The following is a 10,102-nucleotide window of genomic DNA, read 5'->3' on the forward strand; positions in this document are numbered from 1 at the left end:
ATTTTTTTATTTTTTTTTTATTGAACAATTGCAACATACAAAACAAGAAAATACAACAATTATGCACATATAATGTACAATAGAATTCTGAATACAGAACAAACATGTTGCATTCTTTAAAAAATACTAATTATTAATAACAAACACAAAAGGGAATAAGAAATAAAAAGAAACAAAAAAATAAAGAGAAAAGAGAAAATGCGAGAGTAAATCTATGTCAGCAGTCCAAAAGAATTACAGATGCTAATTGTTTTTTGAGCTTTTGTATTTTTTGAAGCAGAAATTAAGTTTAAATAACGCTGCAGTTCCAGTTTGAACACAAAGAAATCAGGTTTTTTATTGGAAAATTTTCTTTTGTGTATATGAAATTTATCCATAAATAATACCATGTTTACACAAAAGAAAGCATCACGGTCTTTGACATCAAAGCTATGAAAACCAAAAAGTATGTTTTTATAATAAAGTTGTATGTCAGCAAAAATAGAATCGGTGATAAATTTGTGAATGTTTTTCCAAAATCTGTATGTAAATTCACAAGACCAGAATAAATGAGAGCAGGTTTCAGGTTGTTTCTGGCAGAAAGTACAACTGGTGTTTATGTCAGCCTTAAATTTAGTTAAGTAATGCTTTGCTGGATAAAATCTGTGTACGAGTTTAAAAAAGATTTCTTTGACTTTATTTGTTAAGAAGTATTTTTGTGGTAAAGACCAGACTTTTTTCCAATCAATGTTAGAAGTGAAATTAGCCCAATAATAGATAGCTGATGGAACAGAAACTAAATTATCTTGAAACAAAGCTCTGATTTTTGAGTTCAACTGTTTAGCGGAAGTGAAGCAGAAATTACCCAGAGGGGATTTTGTACGGAGCCCGTGTCCTGACTTGGATGCTTTGTGCTTTTTGAAATAAATAAATCTGTACTCTAAACATCCTGCGTGTCTTCAATGCAATGTAATGAGACACACACAGACAGAAATGTGAAGGTATCTGCTGTAAATCTATGACGTAAATTAATAACAGGATCAATGATCGGCTAGTCAGTTAGCATGTATCCTTATAGCCTTCGAATGTAAAGCGACTGACTGCTAAAGTTAATAAAAGACAAGTCCTGAATATTATTATTCCTGTTCGACCCTAAACTACAATATCAGCTGTCTGTCAAACGACCAGCCAGTTGCCCAAATGCCGCCATACATCAAAGAGCTCTGCGGCGGAGCTAGTAGCCTAGCAGGAGCTATCGTATGACAATGCAGCCTAGTTATCATATATCTTTTGATATTTTTCTTATATTCATTGAGACAGTAATAAAGTGATCATTTTTGTTTTTCATGTTCCTTTTTTGAACGAATATGGGTCACAGAGACACGGAAGTTACCGCTGAAAGCGGCTTAGTTTTGCCGACGTACAGAGAGCATATCGGCGTGAATGACTTATGACGTGAATAATTATTGCGTTCCAACGGATTAATTATTGCGTTCGAACGACATAATTATTGCGTTCGCACGAGTTAATCATTTCGAGGGAACGGAATAGTATTTTGAGGGAACGCAATAGTATCTTGTGGGAACGGAATAGTATCTTGTGGGAACGGAATAGTATTTCGTGCGAACGACATAATAACCTGTGGGAACAAGATATTAATCTGTGGGAACAAGATATATTTTTATATCTCAATGTCAGGACACGGGCTCAGTAGATTTGAGCACATCAGGAGGATGAAGAGTCAGAGGAGGAGCGCTGTAGAAACCCCTGAATAACATGCAAAGCCCAGATGGGACGGCATCAAACACTACTGCAAATTCTTTGGGAGTTATTGGTACTTTATACTGCTTTGTGAAATCTGAGTAGTTATATAATAATCCAGGTTCTTTGAATAATTGATTGAGGAAAATTATACCATTATTAAACCAATTATTTAAAAACAGAGTTTTCCTTTTATAGACAATATTACAGTTATTCCAGATAATACAACTCTGTGGAGAAAAGTTGTGTTTGTAGATCAGAGCCCAGGCTAAGAGAACCTGTTGATGAAAATTTGACAGTTTCAAAGGGATTTTTGGAATACTATAGTTACAGCACAGCAGGAAGTTAAGGCCTCCTACCTTTGAAAATACAAAATGTGGAATAAAGTTCCAGATAGATGTGGGGTTATTAAGATATTTCTTAATCCAGATTACCTTGAGTGTATTGTTAAGGGCAGTAAAATCAATAAAATTTAAACCGCCTTTATCAGAGGTATTTAAAATAACAGATTTTCTGATATAGTGAGTTTTATTTCTCCATAGAAAGTTATATAATATTCTATTAATTGCATTGCAGACTGTGTTATTAATCTGTAGAGATTGAGCTGCATACGTCAAACGAAAGATTCCTTCTGCTTTTGTAAGCAGAACTCTGCCTTTCAAAGACAAATCTCTTTGCAGCCATTGGTTTAGGTTTTTTTTGGTTGTATCTATTATTGGAGAGAAATTTATAGAACATCTGGATTGCATATCTTTAGTGATTTGAATACCAAGGTACGTAACAGATGTTTTTACAGGAATACCTTGGATAGATGTAAGTAAACAGTTTTTAACAGGCAGAATTTCACATTTATTTAAATTAAGGGTAAGTCCTGAAGCTTTAGAAAAGGATTGGATAATATTAATCGCCACAGCTACTTGTGAAGCGTCTCTGAGAAAGAGAGCAGTGTCATCTGCTAGTTGACTTATGAATATTTCCCTCTCAGCCACAATTAAACCTTTTAATGGGCTGAGTTTGATATGTAGGTTAAGGAGTTGAACAGAAAGAAGAAACAGACTGATAAGGGGCATCCCTGCCTTACCCCACGTTTCAAGAAGAATCTAGGAGAAGTTCCGCTGGCGAGTTTTATAGAACTATTACTATTGACATATAAAGTTTGAACAGCATTGCAGAAGAATTGACCAAAACCAAATTTATTTAAAGCAGCAATAATAAAATTGTGTTCTAAAGAATCAAAGGCTTTATAAAAGTCTAGAAAAAGAATGAGACTGTCATGCTGCACGAGTTCTGAGTAATCTAGTATGTCTAAAATTAATCTAATATTGTTTGAGATGTGACGATTCTGCATAAATCCAGACTGATTTTCATCAATAATTGTATCTAAGACTGTCTTTATTCTATTTGCAAGAATCAAAGCCAATATCTTATAATCACAGTTCAATAAGGTGATTGGTCGCCAGTTATCTAAGGAAAGAGGATCCTTTTCTCGGTTTAGGGATCAATGTAATAAGTCCCTGAGATAACGTTGGAGGGAGTGCACCCTTGTTAATGCTTTCTTCAAAAACTTTTAATAAAAATGGGGCTAAATTGTCAGAAAACTGTTTATAGAACTCGGCAGTAAGGCCGTCTGTTCCAGGAGATTTATTTATTTTCAGATATTTTATAGCATCTGTAACCTCATTCCAAGAGATGACATCATCACAACAGACTCTGTCCGCTTCACTCACAGGAGTAATATTATTGACAGTGTTAAGAAAGGTAAGGGCAGATGTTGAACAATAGTTGGAAGAATAGAGTTTACTATAAAAATCAGAACAATATTTTGCTATGGTACTTCTATCATCAGAAATGACCCCATTAATATTTAATTGTGAAATAGAATTGCTATTGGACTGGTATTTCTCTAGCCTGAAAAAATAGGCAGAGTTCTGCTCTCCTTCTTCAATCCACCTTCTCCTAGATCGGATAAACGCTCCTTCTGCTTTGTGCTTATAAATGTCATCTAACTTGTGTTGTAAGTCTATTAAAGCTGTTTTATCCGTTTCATCTAGGACATCTGTTGGCTTAGATGTAAGAAGAGCAATCATCTGTATTACATCTGTCTCAACAGCTCTTCTTTTTTTTGTTAAATCAGAGCTATATTTTCTAAAAAATTTACCAAGTTCGTATTTCAAAAGTTCCCAATTATTACAGAATGAGTGTTCAGCTAGTACTTTGTTTCAATAAAGTTTTATTAAGCGATGAGTTTCAGAAATCACCTCCAGATGCTCAAGAATGGTACTGTTTAACTTCCAGTATGAAGCTTTAGTGCCAGAGGAGCTCGACAAAGGGACGGTTAGATGAATTGTTTTATGGTCTGAAAGCGGTGTGGCATGAATATCTGTTTTAACATTTTTTAAGTCTTTAGAAGTAAGCCAGAAATCAATGCGTGAGTGTCTGGTCTGTGATTTGTTACACCATGTATAAGCTCTTTGGTTTGGATGCAAGTCTCTCCAAGAATCAATTAAATCTAAATTTTGTGCAAACAACTTTATAGGAGAGTTAGAGTCTGGACTCCTGGGAGGCCATCTATCCATAGAATTATCAAAAACTGTGTTAAAATCCCCTCCAAATATTATAAAAGACTTTGGGTATTTAGACAGCCCGTGCAATAAACGTGTTTCTAGTCTATTGAAGAGACGATTATTTTCTGTTTGGGAGTTGAACCCGTACACGTTGACTACAATAAAGACGGAATGGGCTACTTCAAGTATCATAAAAATGTAATGACCATCTTTATCGCTGTCAGATAGCAAAACTTTTCCATTGAATCTGTTTTTGAGAATGCAGACACCAGCAGCTCGCTCTGTACCATGTGACATCCACACATCATTTCCCCACTGTGACCTCCAGAAGGATTTGTCTTGTTCAGTTGAGTGGGACTCTTGGATAAAACAAAAATCTGAATTAAACTGCTTACAAAACAAAAAAATGGCTTTACGTTTAACATTGTTTCTTAAACCTCTCGCATTTAAAGAAATAATGGATAAAGACATGAAGTTGAAATAGAAAAAAAGAACAAAAACAAAAACAAAAGATATTTAGACCAAAGAAGAAGAAAAAAGAAGTTGAGTTAAGGATTTTTGGTCGCTTAGGAACAGAAAGAGGATAAGAACCTGCAAACCATTACAAAAAAAGCTGTGAACTAAGACCCTAACAATAATTATTTGCTTATGAAATAACGTCAAAGTGATGGGCGTTATTAGTCCCATCTTACTCATAAGAGTAAATGTTTGAAGAAAAAAAGAAATAAAAATAAAACCCACAATGCTGCTACTTGATTCACATTTAAGTATAATGTAATACTTAAAATAACATTATAATGTTATATCAAAAACAAAATTAAAGCAAGATAAAAATTAAAATAAAAAGTAGCAGCTTGAATGCAATAGCTTATGAGCTCAAATAAAATCAAATTTTAAGCAACAGTATCATTTTTGACAAATGTGGAAAATAGCAAAAAACGTTCAGATCCAGCTTTCACATCTGCAGCCTTCGTTATGGCAGAATTTCTTTACCATTCACAAAGGCACGTCCTCCAACAAAGAACGCCAGCTTGTTCTCCCTCCTGGCTTTCTCCACGGCCGGCCACAGTTGGTTTCTCCGTTGGCGGTCCTCAGCAGACAGATCCTCCGACATCCTCAGGTTCTGTTCTTTCAGGAAGGCAGATTTCTTTGCAGCGCGCCAGACAGCATCGCGGTGAATCCTCGCAGTAAACTGGATGATGATCCCTCTCGGTTGGTTGTTGTTCGGTCTCTCTTCGGGCCGAGTCTGTGTACCGTATCCACAACATCGGGGAGTTTGTCTTTCGCCTCCGGTAGAACAGACTGGCAGATCTGGATCACTTCTTGCCGCACGTTCTGATTTTCTTTCTCAGCCAAACCGCGAAGTTTCAGATTCCAGCGGCGGGCGTAGCTTTCCAGCTGGGAGATCCTTTTTTCCTGTGTTTCCACGATTGTTTTATATTTCTCCAGTTGTGCCTCAGCGTGGATCACTCTGTTCTTCAATATGTCACTAATTTCAGTACAAACGACATCAACGGAGTCTTTCACAGCTGAGATTTGCATGGAGTTCTCCTGCACAGCTTTTTTCATCTCAGAGATCTCTCTGGAGTTGCCGCTAATTAACTTTTCCAGAGTGTCTGACCTCGAGTTTATCAATTGTGTGAGTGACGAGAGTTGAGAAAGAACAGCCTCTGTCTCCGTTTCTCTGTGACTTTTCTCAGCTTACCAGCTGGGGAAGCAGTGGGTGTGCAGGGAAGAGCAGGGAAGTGTTCTTCTTCCATTAGGAATGGTTCCGAAACTGCCTCCATGTAGTCATGCATTGAGTCAATTAATTTGACTTTAGCATCAGTAGTCTTACTCGACGCAGACGGCTTTGCAGGTTGGCTAACGTTAGCAGGTTTGCTAACAGAGCCAACACTCGCTAGCGATTTCTTGAGTTCCGTCTTTCTCTTCTCGGCTTTGCTCATATTGCTTTGAGAACTATGCAAAAAGTATAAAGAAATTGTAAAGAAGTAAAAAAAATCAAGAAAGGGTCTTTGCTAACCGTGTATTATTACAAAAAACAGTTAGGTTTGCAGAGCTCAGCCAAACACGACTGTTCAGAGCGCCATCTTGGTCACCCCTCAAAAAAACAAACGCTGTTGATATTACATAAAAAATGAGTGAGTTCTAACCGTAGTAATAAGTTATTAGCATATTTTTTAAATGTGTTTTATATATGTAGGGACTGACGAGAATAAGGAAAATCTGATCCATCTGTGGATGGAGAAAGATAGCCTGTTTGTTATCAGGCAAGCTCAGTGGCGGTTTTAGATATGGGCGATGTGGGCGGTCGCCCAGGGCGGCACTTCATAGGGGGCGGCATTTGCCGTGCCTGAGGCGTTACACCTAATGTGCTACATACTATATTCAAAGAGGAAGCTTGGAGCTTTTAATTTGAAATTGCTTCAGCAGCCGACACTTAATACTTTTTAATTGACACATCAGACTCTTAAGAATGTCTTCGTCCTATTTGCTCTTCACACTTATGGTGCAAAAAAAAAAAAAAAAAAAAAAAAAGAATACCTCAGAGTGAAACAACGTAAAACAGGCACATGAAAAGGAATTAGGCAGAACAAACACCCGTGCTCAACCCAATTTCGAAAAAAGCAGGCAATGGATATTATTTCCCACAATTCTTTGCTCCGACACAGCAGACCCGATGCGCACGTGACCACCACCCTCTGCTGCAAGACGCTTGCGGCCACACCTCTTTGCGGTAGTCTTTGGAACATAAGTAAAAAAAACTCGAGAGGGGGGCGCAACTCGCCGGTGGCTGGCTGAATCACGCCAACAGGTAATTGGGAGTCTTTTTCTATCTGACAATGAACTCTGGGCCGCAGCTGCGCCTCCCGTCATAGAGACGGAGCCGCGTGTGTCAGAGGGAAGGGGAGGGGGAGGGGGATGAGATCAGACCATTTTTTTAGGTAGGGTTTTTTTGGAGGATTTCTGCTGTTGGTGTTGCACAAATTTAGGGAAATGCCAAATATTTTTGGAGTAATCCCACTGATGAGTTCTAAGATTTAGTCTTTAATGTTTTATAAGACCTAAACATATTAATCACAATAAGGTTTTTTTTAGATCTAATCCCTCTGATATGTTTCACAAAGACACACACAGGACGTCACACATTAAGAAATTATTGCTAAAAATGAAGCAGGAGTCCAGCTCTAAAAAAAAATTCTCTAAAAAATGATGAAAGAGCAAAAAAAATGGAATTATTTGATATAATTTCTTATTAATATTTCCAGGCTTTCTTTGTTTTTTGTCCTGCAGCATGTTCATATTTGTATAATTTTGACAGAATATATTTATATGGAGAACAAAATATTACAACTTATTTAAGGTTTAACTTGTGTTCCTGTTTTTATTCATATTTATGTTCAAAAAGTTCAGTTTAAAAGGTTTAAAAGTTTAGCTTTAGTGTGATCAGTAAATGTTTATCTTCTTCGGCCCAAAACCTTAAGCGTGTTTTTAACTTAGGCCCCCTGTGTGACTGAGTTTGACCCCCCTGTAATACGAGTCTAGAAAGTCATGCATTCTTTGTGTAAAATGGCTAAATAGAAGATAGGGAACACAACAGGATGTTGTCAAATTTTGTGTGTGTGTGTGTGTGTGTGGGGGGGGGGGGGGGGCGCTGGTGGGGTTACTCGCCCAGGGAGTAAGTTAGTGTAGAACCGCCACTGGGCAAGCTCGTGCCGGATGGGAGTAAGAGACACTTGATCAGATTTGTATTTATTCATCATTAAACTGTAATCGTTGTCATGTTGGGGTAAAGGTTATTGTTGAAAGAGGAGAGGAGGAGAGAGCACGAAGGGACAAAGAGTGACAGGAGAGTCTGTTAAGCTTACCTGAGTTTAAAATATTGCTCACAAAATGTAACGTCGTCGTTGTTTTTGCAATTTGTTTAATAAATGCAGGAACAAAAATGAATAATTTACATGTATTATTTAAATCTGAGCCATTTTTAACAATCTCAAAAGAATTTTCATATAAATATCAAATGTACATATTTACATTTTCGTTTTATATGTTAACATTTATTTTTATACATCTTAACAATAATCCTGGTCTTCTAGAGTCATGTGTGTCACAGTTGGAGCTGAAAGGAAAGCAGAGATCTGTCCTCGCAGACGGACGCCACTTTACCCGTGGTTCCTGGTGTGGCTCAACATCTGTGGCTCCAAGCAGTCCCCTTCGCTGATGCACAGATTGTGCAGGATGGCGCTGCAGGCAATGATTTTCATCGCAAAGGTTGGTTTTACTTCCAGTGCCCCCAGAAATATTGCTCTCCTCCTCATCTTCATAATGCCAAATGCTCTCTCCACCACAGAGCGTGCCTTGGCGTGGTGCTGGTTGTAACGGGCCTGAACCCCATTCCTCATGGGTTCAATGTAGGGTGTCAGCAGCGTGATGGGATGAAGAATGCAGGGATACCCACCATCACCCAAAAGGATCCTTCAGGTGGGTAATGTTTTATTTACATAAATTGGGCTTTTACTTAGAACCTGTGAACTGTGGACTGATCCTTGATTCCCAACAAAAATATCTCTAAATTTGGCTTAGAGTCACATACAGCCTGCAGTTGAATGGAATAAAAAAGCTTCCTGTTAAAATAACAAGCTGCATTTTCTTTTAGGGCCTTTATTCTTCAGTGGCAGCCATCAATGCTCCCTACGACCTTTTGGAAGGTGGAAGACTCAGCGAGCTGCTAAAAAACCAGAGGTGACTAATGGCAGTTCCTTCCCACTGGATGCTGGGTGACCCTGCTCATCAGCTGGAGGATGCGGTCTGCCGTCCTGTGGACAACGTCACTCACAGTGGACCGTGGCGTGTCAAAGGCTCTGGTTACCACACCGTAAGATGTGCCACACGCCAGCCAGAAAAGAAACACCAGGACCTCAGTCTCCTTTGCCCCCCCCAGAGTGTGAGGAACCTGAAGCTGCTCTACCAGATGCTCAATGGTCCTGCGGGTCAACCGATCTGCGGGTCTGCCGGTCTGGTCTTGTGTCGGACTGACCGTCAGCGTGAAGGGCCACGACAGACACCTTTATGTTGGCAAAGCAGTATAGACGTGGAAGACCCTGTAAAATAGAAAAATAATTATTTCATTGAGAAAATTAAATCTGATTTTTTTGAATGTTTCATTTTATTCTGATGTCTTACATTTTAGTTTATGAGGTATTTATAAATGCTGGAAAATCTCGTGGTTTTTTTTGGCTGGGTTTTTGGATTTTTATATAAATATTTAAAAATTAAAGTATTTTTGTTTAAAACAAGTAATATGGTTTGACTCTGAATAAAAAATACTAAACTTTGATCTCAGAAGTGTTTCATGTAGTTAGACTATACAGTTCATAGTCCAGTGTTGACAAAGAATGTTAAACTCTTACCCAGCAGACTGTGTAACCTTGAGCACAATTAGTAACAAATGCTTAAATTGAACTAATAAAAAAACTTTAAGTTTAACTCACAGGTTGTTCATGTCTGGCCAGGGCATCCAGAGGAAATCTTCTGAGACGTCTGCTTCTCCTCCTTTCCGCACTGTGATGCTGCATATCTGCTCGTTTTTGGTTTAATCCCATGAAAAACGGTTGAATTATTGCCAGGATCACGGACAGATTCATATATAAAGCTATTTTCAGTAAGGTAGAAGAGAAAACTACAGAAAAAAAATGCCTCCTCGCAAGAGCCTGTAAATCTTTCAGCGGCACAAAAATAAATTTTGCCATGGACTAATGACTTGAGGCTTTATTTATCAACTAATACATAAAATCTAC

The 10,102-nt window shown here is 38.0% G+C and overlaps 1 long non-coding RNA gene across 1 annotated transcript; it reads left to right on the forward strand.

Moving 5' to 3' along the window:
* Positions 1 to 8,040: 8,040 nt before the first annotated feature.
* On the forward strand, positions 8,041 to 9,652 carry LOC144991101 (uncharacterized). Its single transcript, XR_013655004.1, has 3 exons — positions 8,041 to 8,576; positions 8,656 to 8,786; positions 8,962 to 9,652. It is a non-coding gene; the product is annotated as an uncharacterized LOC144991101 (long non-coding RNA).
* The last annotated feature ends 450 nt before the right edge of the window (positions 9,653 to 10,102 follow it).

The sequence above is a fragment of the Oryzias latipes genome, chromosome 3, assembly GCF_053564925.1.
Source record: "Oryzias latipes strain Hd-rR chromosome 3, Olatipes_Hd-rR_3.1".
Taxonomy (NCBI): domain Eukaryota; kingdom Metazoa; phylum Chordata; class Actinopteri; order Beloniformes; family Adrianichthyidae; genus Oryzias; species Oryzias latipes.